Genomic DNA, 15,873 nt, shown 5'->3' on the forward strand with positions numbered 1-15,873 from the left:
GCTGTAAAAGCCTGACTCGCTCATAGAATGGGGAACCGGTTCTATAGCCCCTTTGCACAGCAGCGTGGCTATTTCTGCTCGAAGTAGATGTGCTACTTCCTCGCTCACTCTCGTCTCTGTACGCGCACAGAAGCGCGGAGGGCGGCGAGCGAACTGCAGAGTGTAGCCGTGCTTCACTGTTTTCAGCACCCATTCTGATACACCTGGAATGGCTTCCCACGCTCTCGCGTGCGCCACACGGGATAGAACGGCCTCCGGGCTCGAAACGCCGCGCTTCGCGGGTTTGACGGCCTGTATAGGAGGGGCGGGCGCAGTGCGCGCGCTCTCTGTGCTGTGGGCCAGCCGATCGCTCGCGATGGCTGGCCGCCCTACACACTGCATCTCTGCCGCTTCGAGCGGGGAGTGGCTTGTGTGCGGCCCTACACTCATCGCTCCGGCCACCCTGGGCGGAAAACAAATGGTGTGTGGCGCGGCGCGTGGCGCCTGAGGCATAATGTTCGCGAAAATGTGTGAGCGTGAGCGGGCACAACTCTTACGCGTGGAACATGACCGGTTAAGAGTGGCTGTGTGACAGCGCGTGTGGTGGTTAGTCGTGGACGCAAACAAGCGGACACGTGACCTAACTCTAGCACTCGAGCGGCCGGTGGCCGCTTTATGAGAGTGGGGGACACGGGGTTTATAGTGCTTGTGTGCAGGGGTGAACACAGAAAAGTGGGCACATTTACTGCATTTGAAACGCATACGGCGTGAGCCGTGCAACCAGAAATAATGCAACTTTTGTGATTTCTCTGGTTCGCCGTAAAAACGGCGGTTATTGACAGGCGAGAAGGCGTTTTTGCCGGCTCGTTGGCTGCGTGAAATCCATCTGCAGCAGCCACAGTGGTGGGGGCTGACAGGAAAGAGAGTTTTGACGGTGGTCCGGCCGCGGCGGGACTTAACCGTCGTTTCTTGCCTCTGGCTAGGAGGACTTTGGAGGCTCGGGCGTGAGCGCGATCCTAGGCCGGGGGCCCCGAGGTGGAGGCGGCTTACCACGGCTGGAAGAGCGCGATCTGGGGCGGCCACTCGGTCTTCGCTGAGACGAAGCGGGCCGCGCTGCGCGGAGCTCGTTGCTGGCTGGTCACGAGGACGGCGAGCAACGGAGCTATTGCTAGCGCCGGGGCGTCGAGGCAGGAAAAGGTTCATGGCCTGCGTCGTTTTCTGCACTTCGGAGAAACGGTCGACGATCCCCTTGACCGCTGGTCCGAAGAGCCCAGACGGAGAGAGCGGGGCATTTAGGAAGGCCACGCGCTCTGTTTCTCGCATGTCCGCGAGCGTGAGCCAGAGGTGGCGCTCGGCTACCGTGAGGGAGGCCATAGAGCGTCCGAGGGCCTGTGCTGCGGTCTTGGTGGCGCGAAGGGAGAGATCCGTCGCGCTTCGCAAATCCGTGATTAACTCAGCGTCACAGCTTTTCTCGTCCAGGTCGCGGAGGAGATTAGCTTGGAGGATTTGCAGCACGGCCATAGAGTGCAAAGCAGACGCAGCTTGACCGGAGGCAGCGAAAGCGCGGCCGATTAGCGATGACGTCACTCTGCAGGCCTTAGACGGGAGGGCAGCCTTTGAGCGCCAACCGGAAGGTGGGCAAAGGTGCGCTGCGACCGCCTCTTCCACCGGAGGGATAGCGTTGTAGCCTTTCTCAGCCGCGCCGTCAACTTGTGAGAGCGTCGAAGAAGCCTGAGACGAGACCCTCGCGGAGAATGGCGCGTTCCAGGACTTTGCGAGCTCCTCGTGAAGCTCTGGCAGAAAGGGTGCAGTCCTGGAGGTGGGCGCACGGCGGCGACTGTTTAGGAAGCATCCGTCAAGTCGGTTCGGCGCTGCCACCTTGGGCGGGGCCCATTCGAGGCCTAGCTGCTCGACAGCCCGGGTGAGAAGGCGCAAAAGTTCGGCGTCCTCACCCGCTCGAGAGCGTCCGGAGCCCCGGACTGAAGAGGTCGTGGAAGACCAGTCCTCGCTGTCGGAAGCCATGATGGAGCAGCTGTCGGCGCGTTCCGCGGCCGCATCCGCCTCATCCCCGGAGGCGGCAACAGAAATGGCGGCCTGGGGTGGGGGCGGGGAAGGAGAGAGTGAAGCGGGCGGGAAAGGTTCCGGCGAGCTTCTCTCGGCGAACTCCGGAGTCCGCTGCGAGCGGCGCTTCTTTCTGCGCGGCGTAGCAGGGACTGGAGGGATATCATCGTCGAACAGGACGAGTCGAGCCCGCAGGGTCGACATCGTCAGTTCTTCACACTCCTGGCATCCGCCGGCGAGAAGTGCGGCGGTGGCGTGATCACGGCCCAGGCAGAGAGCGCAGATCACATGGCGGTCCCCGGAGCTGAGCTGCGCGTGACACGAGCCGCAGGTGGAACGAGACATTTTGCATCAAACACTCTGCTCTTTTTGTGAAAAGTGTGACGCAGCGGCGACAACACTTGAGCGTAAAGGATATGGGCTGCCGGATAGCAGAGCAGGCACGGATGGCTGAAGGTGGCGCGATGCTGCCGGCTTCCTCAGGCGCTGTCCTCTGCTTGCTTGTCTGCGCGGTCACGGCGGCGGGTTCCAGATCCAGCGATGCGAAGGGCTTCGCTGAAGAAAAGAAAATCGAATATGCAGCCCGTGAGCCCTGCTTATATACACGTGGCCACGCCCCACCTGTAGGCAAATGAAGCCAGGTGGGCGCGAAGCGCCCTCATTGGTCGCCACGTCACGCGGGCTCACCGATAGGCTGCTGCAGTTGCCAGCAGAGCAGCCAATAGCACGCTGGAATAGCCTGCTATGGTCTGCCAGGCTGCCGCACTGCGTTGACAATGTTACAAAATTAAGGATAATTTGGGGTTTTTCAGAAATCTCGAAGTAAGAATACTTTCCCGTAGCGTAAGGAACTTACGCAATACGAGAGAACCTCTCGTAAGAGAACCAACAGTCTTGACATGCATGCTACTGATTTTGTGTAATTGAATCATTCATTGAAAAGGGTGTGTTCCAAATAATAGTAGTGTGGAGTTCAATTAGAGGTTATTTATTCTGTGAAGAAACTGGTGTCAAACAAGTGGCCCTTATTTAAGGACAAAGGCAGCTAATGTTGTTTGGTGCTGAATAGAGAGGGGAAAACATAAAGAAGTGCAGAAAATGATAGGCTGCTCCGCTAAAATGATATCAAATGCTTTAAAATGGCAACCAAAACCAGAATGAGGTGGAAGAAAACGGAAAACTACCATTCGAAAGGATCGAACAATAGCCAAAATGGCAAAGATCAGCTCCAGGGAGAACGAAGAAAGTCTAAAGTTACCTGTGAGTACTGTAACAATTAGAAGACGCCTATGTGAAGCCAAGCTATCGGCTAGAAGCCCCCACAAAGTCTCATTGTTGTAAAGACCAACAAGATTAACGTTATGGAGTGGCCAGCCCACTAGAAAACTTGTGGGGTGACATCAATAATGCTGTTTTTGAGGCAAAACCAAGAAATGCAGAGGAATTGTAGTATGTAGTGCAGTTGTCCTGGGCTAGAATACCTGTTCACAAGTGCCAGAAGTTGGCCAACTCCATGCAACACCGATGTGAAGCAGTTCCCAGAAACCGTGGTTATACGACTAAATATTAGTCCAGTGATTGAGAAAAGCTTGAAGATTTAGCTTTCTTGTCAGTTTATACAGTAAATGTTTGACTTTGTAAAGAAAAATGCAGACACTGCTAATTTGACCAGCCTAATATTCCTTTTTCTTCACTTTCTGTAAAGTAATAACAAATTTGATCAATTGTTTTGACTTTAGAACTGAAAGTTTTCCCAATGCATTTGTGTGTATTTAAATAAAAGTGATTATAAGATTTGAGCTTTTACTTTTTTAAACACACTGCTATTATTTTTAACACGACTGTATATCCTAATTAAATTTATAATCAAAGCATTAATCAAATTTTATCCTCCTATATTATTAGAATGGTATTTAATGATTATTTCCAGTTATATTACTTCAAGGGCATATTGCAGGTGAAATTTTTTTTTCAAAATGAATATATAACCTTGCATGAAAATACTATATGAAAAGCTAATGCAGGATTTAAAATGTTTTTAAAAGACACAAGGGCACAAATTTAGTAGATAAACACACAGTGGTGTAAAGCGTTCACTGTAGACCGTAGGATTATCATCCCGGCGATATGATGTAGTTCAACATTGTACTACTCATGTAAAGGACTATATTAAATTAATAAACATACACACGCGATGCTTCTTTGCCATTGTTTTTATGTGATAGTAATGGATACAAAGTATGTACATTAACACGTGACACACTAAGTGCCTCATTCCGGGGTAAAAGCGTCAACAAGTGACGTATGGACACGTGAATCTGATTAACTGACAATGTGTGGAAATTTACTAAGCCAATCAGAATCATTCAACTTGCAGTGATGACTTGGCTAGACCTTGAAAACAGTATAACTGTTGAGAAATTGTATGTATGAGGGAGCTCGGCCTACGAAATTGAAGCTGCTTCTGTTAATGAAACTGCAAACTATTCTTCAGTAAAGGTTTCTTTAATTAATTACACTCCTGACTCTTGGTCTTCCTTCTTCACAACTGGTCCTGGGTCCTAAACTGTTACCCCCTAACAAAAGAGTTTACTAACACTGGTTTAATTTATTGTGTGTATGGCCAGTAATGTTGTGTGTAATGTTTTGATTGCACACTTTAAAACTATGACAAATAAAAAGGCTTGATTATTGAATAAATATACTTTAGTTGGCTTGCAATCAAAGTGTTTCAATATTGCTCACTCTATAGTTATGAATTATTGCAAAATCTGCACCACAATATTCAATTTATATTTGTAAATTTATATTCAATTTAACAGCATTAAAGATTAAATTGGTTATGAAGTCTGAATTAGGGGTGTGCGATATCGTGTTTTTTTTCTCTTGTTGAAGATTAAAACGTTTTCTCCATTTTGAGGAAATTATGTAGTATAGTGCACATTCTACCAGTTGCAGTTCTGGCGCCTCCATCCCAATACTGTACAACTCGATCACATCACATGTTAACGCAGAGGAAGAGTTGCACTCACGGGACACTGCACTTATTCATAATCACAAAAGTGTTATTTACATGTGCTTTAAAGCCTTGATGGTTAAACTTTTAATTTGTATTTAATAAAACGACATGAGGGTAAGTAATTAATGACAGAATTTTCATTTTTGGGTGAACTAACCCTTTAACTAGGTTAGCCGGAACCGGGAACACTTCCCATAAAACCTGATGTACTCGTTACATCATAAAAAGAATGGCATCTACACTAAAGTTAGTCTCTCTGTTTATCCTGACGTTTAGTTCAGTCAGCCGTATCCAGATCAGATGGTGGACCTGCGCCCAGACATGACCAACACATGACCCTGAAGTGTCTGCAGAGGCTGTGTCAATTAGACTCCCCCTGAAATTGGCTCATCGACACGTCATCCTCAATAAACCCGTCTCCGGCGCGATGACTCCGATCATTCAAATATTCCTTTTTAATAATTGTTTACAGGGCTCTCAAGTATGGGATGATTTTAGACTTAAAAATGATTAATACATGCACGCACAATTATCCATGAACTTGATACACGTTGTAGATGTGTTTTACGATCCACAAACAAATGCCTTTTAACTTGTGTGTGCAAAACACAGAATTACATGAATGTGCAGAGATTTGTACAAATAGTCATTTTTGTGAATACAAATGTTCTATTTTGCATTAGTAAAACACATCTACAACATACAACGTATCAAGTTCATAGATAATTGTGCGTGCATGTATTAATAATTTTGAGTCTAAAATCATCCCATACTCAAGTGTCACGCATTGAGCTTGACAGTCACTCATTTCAGTCTTTTGTCACGCACTCCCGCCACACATTGTATTTCTCACGCAGAAAAACTATTTATCATATATTTAATAAGCTGCAGCGCCCGAAATGTATCTGGCCGCGCCGCTCACTCTATGGAACCAGGCAGGAATCAAGCGTGTCTCCCCTGGAGTTCTTAGTCGAGCCTGCCACTTATCAGCCAATCAAAAAAAAAAGAAAGAGGCTACACAATAGCCAATCAGAAAACAGCATTATTGTATCTGGGTAAGATTTAACGCAACGACCAATGAAAAAAAGCATATCCTCGTTCTCCCACAGAGAAACCACTGGATATCACTTTGAGCACAGAGTAAGTCATGATCTCCTGTTTTAATGTTACAACGAATTCACAACTTGTTTGACACAAACAATGACAACTTGACTGCTGTTAGAGAATGTTTCCCAGATAATCAGCGTCAGTTTTTCATGAGTGTCTGTAACTTAGCCAACAGTTTTACAGCCTGTTCACTGACAACACCTGCTCAGAACAAAAGTAGTCTAGGCCTAGTTATTTTTTCGTTATCACACGATGACTGACATTTTGTCATATTAAACATCTCTCTCTCCAAATAGGCTTAATAATTTTATTAGCGCTAAATAAATTAAAGTGTATTGCATCGTCGATGTTATACGATGCTCTCTCTTTCTCTCTCTCTCTCTCTCTCTCTCTCTCACACACACACACACACACACACACACACACACACACACACACACAAATGAATATATGGAAATTTAAGTCTGGTCTTGTTTTAAAGAAGACACTCAGCAATTCAAAATATGAAAGTATGAAAAAGTCATGGAAGTTTAAATTTACTGTAAATGAAAAATACTGTACTAAATATTCTTATTTTATATAAAATATATATTTTACAAAAATGTTTTACTCTAAAATCAAAGCCATATGTCTAACCAAGTTGTGTTCCAAATTTTTAAGTTGATATCACAAAAATTGAAGTTCCCATGAGATTTTGTTTAGGCGCTATACCAAAAATAGCCACCGGGTGTTATCCACATTTCATTGGTAGTTTTTTTTATGCATTTTCCTGTAAATTTCTGTCCAAATATCACTTCCATAACAAAACAGTCACCAAATACCAGTAACCAGACCTTTCCGATGATGTGTTTTGTCAAGATTAGAAAAGACTTTGATTATAAAGTGGTTAAAATACATTTTGTAATATGAAATATGACACCGCCCTCTAGTGGGAGGAGCCCGCTAGAAGAATTTAGAGTACTGTTTCCATGGTAACGCAATGTCCGATTTTAAAACGGTTTTCACAGGATGAATTTTGAGTTTGTAAGCTTTCGAATGATACCTAATTCATGATAATTACTCAAATATATGATACGAAAAAAAGGTGATCAATAAAAGAGCGCCAGGCATCCCGCCAATTGTGTTGAGTGATCCTTACCAAACACAACAACACCCCCATTGTTGTGTTTGGGTGGGGGGTTGGAGATGTCACTCTTGCCTGTCTTCAAAACTTGAGAGCCCTGTGTTTAATCGACACATCATCCTCAATAAACCCGTCTCCGGCTTGTTGCCTCAGATCTTTCGATCCATCTTTATGCTACAAAAATGCTAAAATGTCGTGCCTGAGGTATTGTAACACTGATTCCAGGGAACCTGAGAGGATTTTCTGTCTGTCATACTCTCGTTAAGTTAGGATTGAAGTCCCTACTAACATACAAACTGAAATAACTAACTGTTCTCACGTCATGTAACACTGTAGGTCAAAAACATTTCAGTGCCTCTCCATATTAAACTGGTTATATGTAAATTAATTTAATTTTAGATATGTTTAAAGTCTACATTATCTGTCCTACTAAGGAGGGCTCCTATTTTGATGGGAATTATAGTGAAAGGAAGAGCTCGCACTCGCAGTTTATCCGAGTTGTGTTGCAGATACAAAGTTTACCAGTTATTAACTGCACCCTCGAAAAGTCATAAGCTCTGTGTGTATGTTTGTTTACTGTTAGTTGTATGAGTGTTTTTGTGTAATTTGCTGTGTATGTTAATGGTAATGCAACGCAGAGAGATCGTTTGTGAATGAGACGTTAATGCGCACTTCTTATGCTTTGTTTGTTCAGCTCTTACGATGATTTTTTTTTTTTGGAGTGAAAAAGGACATAATACACTTCATAAACCAACAGTAAAGTTTGGCCATCATTCGGACGGGATATACGCTACATTCTGTGTCCAAAAACATCTTGGGATAAGGTTTTCACACTGACAACTCCGTTTGTTTGTCCGAGTTAGCAACAGTAACTAAGGGGGGCGGGGCTTACCGATAGGTCAATTGGCCAGAGGAGAACAGTCACCCCGACTGAGCCTGGTTTCTCCCAAGGTTTATTTTTCTCCATTATGCCCCTGATGGAGTTTTGGTTCCTTGCCACTGTAAATTTTCAACTAAATATCCAAATGAATCTAATTAGTAAACTAAATTAACCATTTAAGCTAAATGACTGATCTGTCCGCATTGTCACTAGGGATGGGACGATACACTTAAACTCACGATACGATGCACCTCGATATGCCAGGGTTACGATACGATACGTCACGATACGATATCAAAAAAGAAGAAAATACCGTGCCGTGATGGTTATATAACTCTGTGTTGCACGCGAGGTCCAGCTGTCGGTGGTCAGGGCGACACAGTCGGCATTTTTTAGATACTCTTTCACGCTTTTTTTGGTTTCATTGTAAATTTCCGGGATTACCTTCTCTGAAAAATGTCCTCGACATGGCATCTTAAACTTGGGCTCCAGCACATTGAACATTTGGATGAATTTTCTGTTCTCTACCATGTTAAATGGAGCCATATAGTCCACTATGAATTCGCCAATGAGCCTGGTTATCTGTTTTGCACGCGGACTTGACGGAGGTAGAGTTGGTGTCAGCGCTTGTTTCATGGTCCGCTTTCCCTTCGGTAGGCTCGTTTTCTCCAGGGTCGTTTTCACATTTTTATGGTGATGTTAAAGGTGGTGGTTCATGTTTGATGTGTTGGATGTGGTGTACGGAATGACAGCATGGCATAGCTTACACACAGTCTTAGTGTTGTCAGTTACTCTATTGCTGTCTTTGTCTTTTTTAATGAGAAAGCCAAAATACTGCCAGACATATGACTTGTATCCAGGCGGAGCGTCCTCAATTTCGACCTCATTTGACTCCATGGTCGGCTGTTTGGGGGCAAGGCAGTTGGTGCTAATGCTAATATTTGTTAGCTCGCTGCAGTGTTGTTGTTGCAACATGCGCTGTCTTGACGTGACGACGTACCGCACCATTCCCCGGATATATATTTTTTTCATTTAGTTTTTTTACCCAGCTTGATCAGCAGATGGTGCTGCCAGCCTGCCACCATAGACTGTATGTCTGCCCCATATACATACACACACATATAATACACTAAATTATTTATATACTACGCAAATCATGCAGCAGTGCCATCTATCTTTATTTCGCGATCCATTTTTTTCGACCTCGATGCGTTTCGTCACGTTTTGTATCGCGATATTTTGTCAAACGATATTTCGTCCCATCCCTAATTGTCACTGTATGATAGTTGAAATGAGCTGATGACATCACCGTTTTCTCCAGAGCGGCTGTATGGCCGAATCAAATTTTGTTGCATTATTTTCCTGTTTAACACTGTGAAGCTGCTTTGAGACAATCGGCATTGTAAAAAGCGCTATATAAATAAAGTTGACTTGACTTAACTATCACAAGAGTTCATTACTGAACCAGGGGCAATACTCATTATAAATAATAATATATATAAAAAATATTATATTATATTATAAATAAATAATAATATAAAAATTTATTTGAAAATAATATTATAATGTTGTGTAAAAGGTGTATAATATGGACAGTCACTTGATTGAGAGATATATTTGTGACGGAATAATTACTTTATAATTTTATTGGAGTCTTACACACGTTGTACAGTTACTCTGAGCCGTGCATTAATTTGAGTGATGACAGATATTATGGGATAGGTTTTCTGTCCCATGAAGTGCCTTACTTCTCAGTCCTCATAATGGCAGTTGAATAAACAGCTGAGGGAGAGTGTAAAATCTCCCCCTTAAATTATCAAATTTTCACAAACAAGTTATTTTGACCTTTTGGCACCTAATTTATAAACATAATTTTAGTCCTCACTGGTACTTTATTTGGAATAATTGTGATATTCTTTATAAAAATAAGTCTTTGTTTTTCCCAAATTGGATTAATAATAATATTACTTTGGTCTCTCAATTAATCAATGTTGATGGATACCTGTATTCCTATTCAGAGTTTTTGAAAAAATATAGTATACCTGTCACTCCACGAGAGTTTGCTATTGTAATGGATGCCATTCCTTATGGAGCAATAACTCTTCTCAGAGACTCAGCCAGTTCACAAATGTCTTTGTCAGCTCATCCCTTTGATACAATGATTGGAAATATTCTCTTCTGGTCGGAACAGGAGAATTAGACAATTATTTCAGAATGAGATTGTTTCTCTCCCTTACATTGTGTCTTTCTGGAATGGCCAGTTTGTTAACATTACATGGAAAAAAGTGTGGACTTTGTCATCTAAATATTTAATAACCAATAAGGTCAAAGAAGTGTCATACACATTACTTTATCTTTTTTATCCTGTAAAGCTCTATTTAAAAAAGATGTGTCCTGATATTGACCCTTTATGTTCTTTTTGTGGTGCTGAAGAAGAATCTATTTCACATCTCTTCTGGGATTGCTCATACATGTTTGTTCTGGAAGGATTTTTGTTGTTTTTTTACGCACATTTTCTTCACAAAGCTTTTCTTTGTTATACAAAGATGCTTTATTTGGTCAGCACAACTTTGATAAAGATGTAAAGGACCAATATGATAAACCTTTTTATTTTTGTAGGGAAATTCTTCTTACACAAATGTAAATTTCAAGGTGCTAAGCCCTACTTTTTTTATCTTTCGTAAAGAACTTAAATCCTACTTGGACACTCTTCTTACATCCAGCAACTCCAAAGCACTTAAAACTGTCTCACTGTGTCATAAGTATGATATTTTCCTTATTGTCTAACCTGTAATTGTACTTGTATTTACCCCTGGCATGTATTAGGGGAGAGCAGGGACGAAAGTACCATTTTTCAGAAAATCGTAATTTTTAAAGATAATGTTTTAGACCGAGATATATTTTTGCTGTGGCCAATAACTCACAAGTGTGGTCTATCAATAACAGGTGGTATTTTGTACAAATGTAGAATGACTACAGTATAATTTCACTTTGAATATAAGTTGCACATTGTTACTTTTGACCCCATCAGGTGGGACGAAAGTAACACACAGGTGGGTCAAAAGTAACACAACAATACAAGCTAGATTTTTTGGTGCTACTCTTGTTTTTATTAAACATACCTGACTATGACCATGTTAATATGTAACTGCAAACATATTTTGTCCTTTATCTTTGCAAAAAAATTATTAAATTACATTTTCATTTTATATGTTAAAGTTCATCAAATGTTTCAAATGTAAAATGACAGTAACTTGAATTGTTTCGAATATTTTTTATTTGCAATGTCAATCTATTTGATAATTTTTTTCTTCAAAAATATGAACAATATAAAAAATAAATTAAATTAAATTTGCATAATATGCATTATATATATAATAGCAGGACAAAAGTGACAAGTGTTACTTTCGTCCCGACACGAAGTCCTGACATTTAAACACGATTTACTTTTATACTGAAAAACTGTGAAAAGACAAACCTTCAGGGTGTGTAACAGCACTAAATAACCCGTAGATTGATCATTACTGTGACACATGAAACAAGAAACACAACTTGTAATTAGAAAAAAAGTACCGCTTCATTAATTTACTTGCCGTACTTGAAAACTGCATTTCGGACCTAACCGCGGGAAACGATGGCGGAATCACATGATATTTGGCAGATCCGTCAAGGATTGTGTGCTGAACGTGCTGTCATAGCTTGAAATGCAAATGTATTCAGGGCTCGGAGAAAATCGCGTTGTTACTTTCGCCCCGGTTCTCCCCTATGTATGTTCTTTGCATTATTAAAAAAACGAATTGTAAAATCTCCATTTAATAGAGGAAAAATTAGGAAGATATACGCTGGTCTGACGCTGACCAATCAGAAGCCCCTTTACCTCAGCGAGTCCAGAGCGCCGCGCAGCGACAGAAACAAACGGTCGCAGAAAGAAACAGTGAGTGGACTCAATCCCACTAACGGAGAAAAACTCAAGCTCCCCGCCGGTTCCCGAGTCGCTGTGTATTCCAGCCGCACATTTAGACCCACAACACGCGTAAGTTTGTTTTCTGCTTCCCTTTCTCTCTGGATTATTCTCCTGTCGCGCGAGCTGGTGGCGTTAACGCTCGCTTTCTGCGGGACGAACTCGTTTGCCGTAAATAACGTTACATTAGGCTACTTGAGATTTGAAGCTCACTTGGTCGTTTTCTGACACGATCGAGACTGGGATGTGTGTGTTCAGTGTTCAGCTCAGTCAGAGAAAGACAAAGACTGAAACATTATTATTGCTATTATAATACCGTGGCAATGTCAATCTTGATTCAGTATCAATTCATGTATATAGCCAACTGTACATACAAGGAAAAATAAGTTTGCCATAGCACTATTTTAGCACTATTTTAAACGTTTCTTGGGTTAAATTATATTTGCTCGAATTCATTAATATTCACTTGTGTGTACTTAAGTATCATTAAAAATATTAGGATGTAAAGTATTAACGTTTTAAAATTTCATATTTAAAGAAATCTAGTGTTTTTTGATCATATCTAAATATTTATTAAAATGCAAAACCTAAAAATAAGTAAGCAGTTAGGATCTGCAATACTTTTTTGAGCAACTAGATTAGATACATGTATATTTGTTAAAGAGCCATACAGGCACCTGGTGGGTAATAGCAATAGCATTACAAATGAAAATTATTATTTTTCTAGCCACAAAATGACTCTAATTTGCCTCTTTGAATTGGAATTCTCTATATTAACCTTAATTACTACACTAATTGTAATATAAATAATAAAACATATTAGAAGGAAAATATTTTAAGTGGTCATTAATTGTCAATAATTATTGCACAAATAGTATTTAGTACCAAAAGGTCTCCTCAAAATATTCAATAAACATTATTGAACTAAAATATAGAACATTTATTTAATTTAAAAATAGTTAAGGTGTATGGTCACATTTTACCATCAATGAGTATGAGTGTGACCAATTAGTAAGGAATACCTGAGGGCTAAATACAATAAAACATTAACATTAATGTTAACAATGTTGGATCATGCACACTATGCTGTACTGTTTACCAAAACTTGCTGCAAACACCTGTAGCCTATAGCAGGGCTCGACAATAAGTGTTCACGTGCTTGTCCTTCGGACAAGTAAATATGTCATTCACTTTTCCGAGTAAAAAATTTACTATTTTGTTTGTGTTGTAAATAAAATTATTCTGAAGCAATATTCTCACCAGTGTTCAATCAGCTTTGACATATTTAAATCTGCATATTTGTGATATTTTTTTACCTTTTTATAAAGGGCATGTTTTCCATAATCTTATTCAATATAGGATATGCTTCAGCTTTCATTTTATATTCTTAAATTTGATCAATAAATTAAATTAGAAGAAGACACTATAGGGCTGTTACCAATCAAATTAAATTGAAATTGAAACTGAAAAATTACAACTGCATTAAATAATGTTATGAGATTATTTTAAATATTTTTGAATATACAAATAAGAAATGTTGGAAAGAATGTTTAAACATGAAACTATACCGCCAGTAGGGGGCGCAGGTGACCGTCGATTCAGTGAAACAGCTGATTCGTTCAGGAATGAGGCAGTTGTTTATGAACAGGTCATTTAATCTTTGATTCAATTGATTCGTTCGAAACGCTGAATCATTCAGTAACACACACTGTTGCTGTGACGCGTTATGGTTCTGCTTTGATCTTTGTTTAGAACTATTTTCGCTGCTGAAATCGAACAAAAACAGTCAATATTGCATTTAAAATGCAAGTGGCTTGATGTTAAATAATTGTTTATGGAGCTGGCGTATGAAATTAGTGTCATGTTCAGTCGTGATGGTATTCAGGAAAACAGCACTATTGTTTGTGTGATGTTGCTTAACTATCATATGTTATAAATATAAAAACACAATTGGTAATTTTAACTGTGTATTAGGGCTGCAACGACGCGTCGACGTCGTCGATGACGTCGACTACGAAAATACGTCGACGTGCGTGAAATGCGTCGACGCGTCGGCGGCACATTATTTACGTTCTAGAATAGAACAGAAGATCTAGAATAATGGCAGCTTCTGCTCCCGGGCATAGTGAAAATGATCATTTATCATATAAAGCCAGACCGCGACATTCAAAAGTGTGGGAGTACTTTAAACAGAAGCCGAATAAAACTGTGCTTTGTTCGCTCTGTAATGCCGGTTTCACATTGCGCGCGGTGGCAGAGCAGGTGCTGTGCGCGTGGAGAGCGGGAGCTTTCACACTGCCAATCCGTGTTGCCAAGTCCCGGTTTTTTCCGCGGAATTGGGCTACTTCTACACTGTTGCCGCGGGCTGTGTCTCATGTCCGCGGGTTGAAGCGATCCCAATTATGTGATATTTAGCCCCGGGAATGAGAATTTTAGCCGGCAGCCCTGCAAAAAAACACACATATTTAACCCCCCGAACGCGATGTTTACCAGAGAACCTCCCCGAAACGCGATTGGGCTTGTTTTGGACTAGTTTTGAGTAACGAATGGGTGGGTTTTGTTGTGTAAACCTGGCAACCTCGCTGCCAGTGTTCTCTCGCGCAGCTGAACCGTGGCGCGTGTATTGCAACAGACGGTCACATTTTCCGGGGTTCTTCTCCGACCCCAGTACGTCTCGTGCTTTTATTTATTATGGGCTGCATATATCTGCTGTTAATGCGACCTGGTTCCGCTCTGTCCCAAACACATATGCATAATAACATGCTGTATATAGGTAGTTTGCATGATTAAAGTAACATTAAAGTTAAGATATGCCTCTAGCTTTAATCATTTAAATGTGTCTTTGAAGTTTGGGCTAAAACTTCTGGCAGCTTTAGTCGTTGTTTATGCACATGTATCTTCAAAATAGACAACTAGTTATACTATATTAAAACTATGCTGAAAGCTCCTGTATGTGAACCTTTTGCAGATAAATACAAGTGCATTTGTTTACTTTTGACACAAATCAATAAGTAAATCATACTCAACTACTATAGTAAACAACTTTTCCTAATTAGGCCTACTCTGTATACATTTTATGATGAATAGTATCATTATATATTATGTTTAAAAAGCTTCTTGTGTTCATATATTTCTTTATAAAATGGCATAGCCTACTATGTACACTACCCTTCCTGAAATACAATTAATATTGTCATCATTCATTGATTTCATGTTAAAATAATATACAAATTCACTACCCTCTTTGAAGTACAATAATCAGTAAAAAAGAATCATAAGATTAAGCCGGAAAAATAATCGTTAGATTAGTCGACTAATCGAAAAAATAATCGTTAGATTAGTCGACAGAAAAAATAATCGTTAGTTGCAGCTCTACTGTGTATGTTAACTGAGTTTCTCTCTGCACTGTAAACCCTAATAAGTTGAGACTACTCAAATGAATTGAGGAAAGTGATTCCCTCAATTCATTTGAGTAATGGGGAAACTGACAACTCAGTTTAATTGAGTTGACCTAATGTGGTCTCTTCATTGAATTAACTTAAATGTTTAAGTACAGGTAACTCAAATGTTTAAGTACAGATAACTTAAATGTTTAAGTACAGATAACTTAAATGTTTAAGTACAGATAACTTAAAAGGCAAACAGACTAAACTCAAATGATTTGAGGAAAGGGATTCCCTCAGTTCATTTGAGTAATGGGGAATTGATCATTAAATCACTAAAACAAGTATTGTTTTTCACAA

Source organism: Gobio gobio (assembly GCF_949357685.1).
Source record: "Gobio gobio genome assembly, chromosome: 14".
In the NCBI taxonomy this organism is placed as follows: Eukaryota; Metazoa; Chordata; class Actinopteri; order Cypriniformes; family Gobionidae; genus Gobio; species Gobio gobio.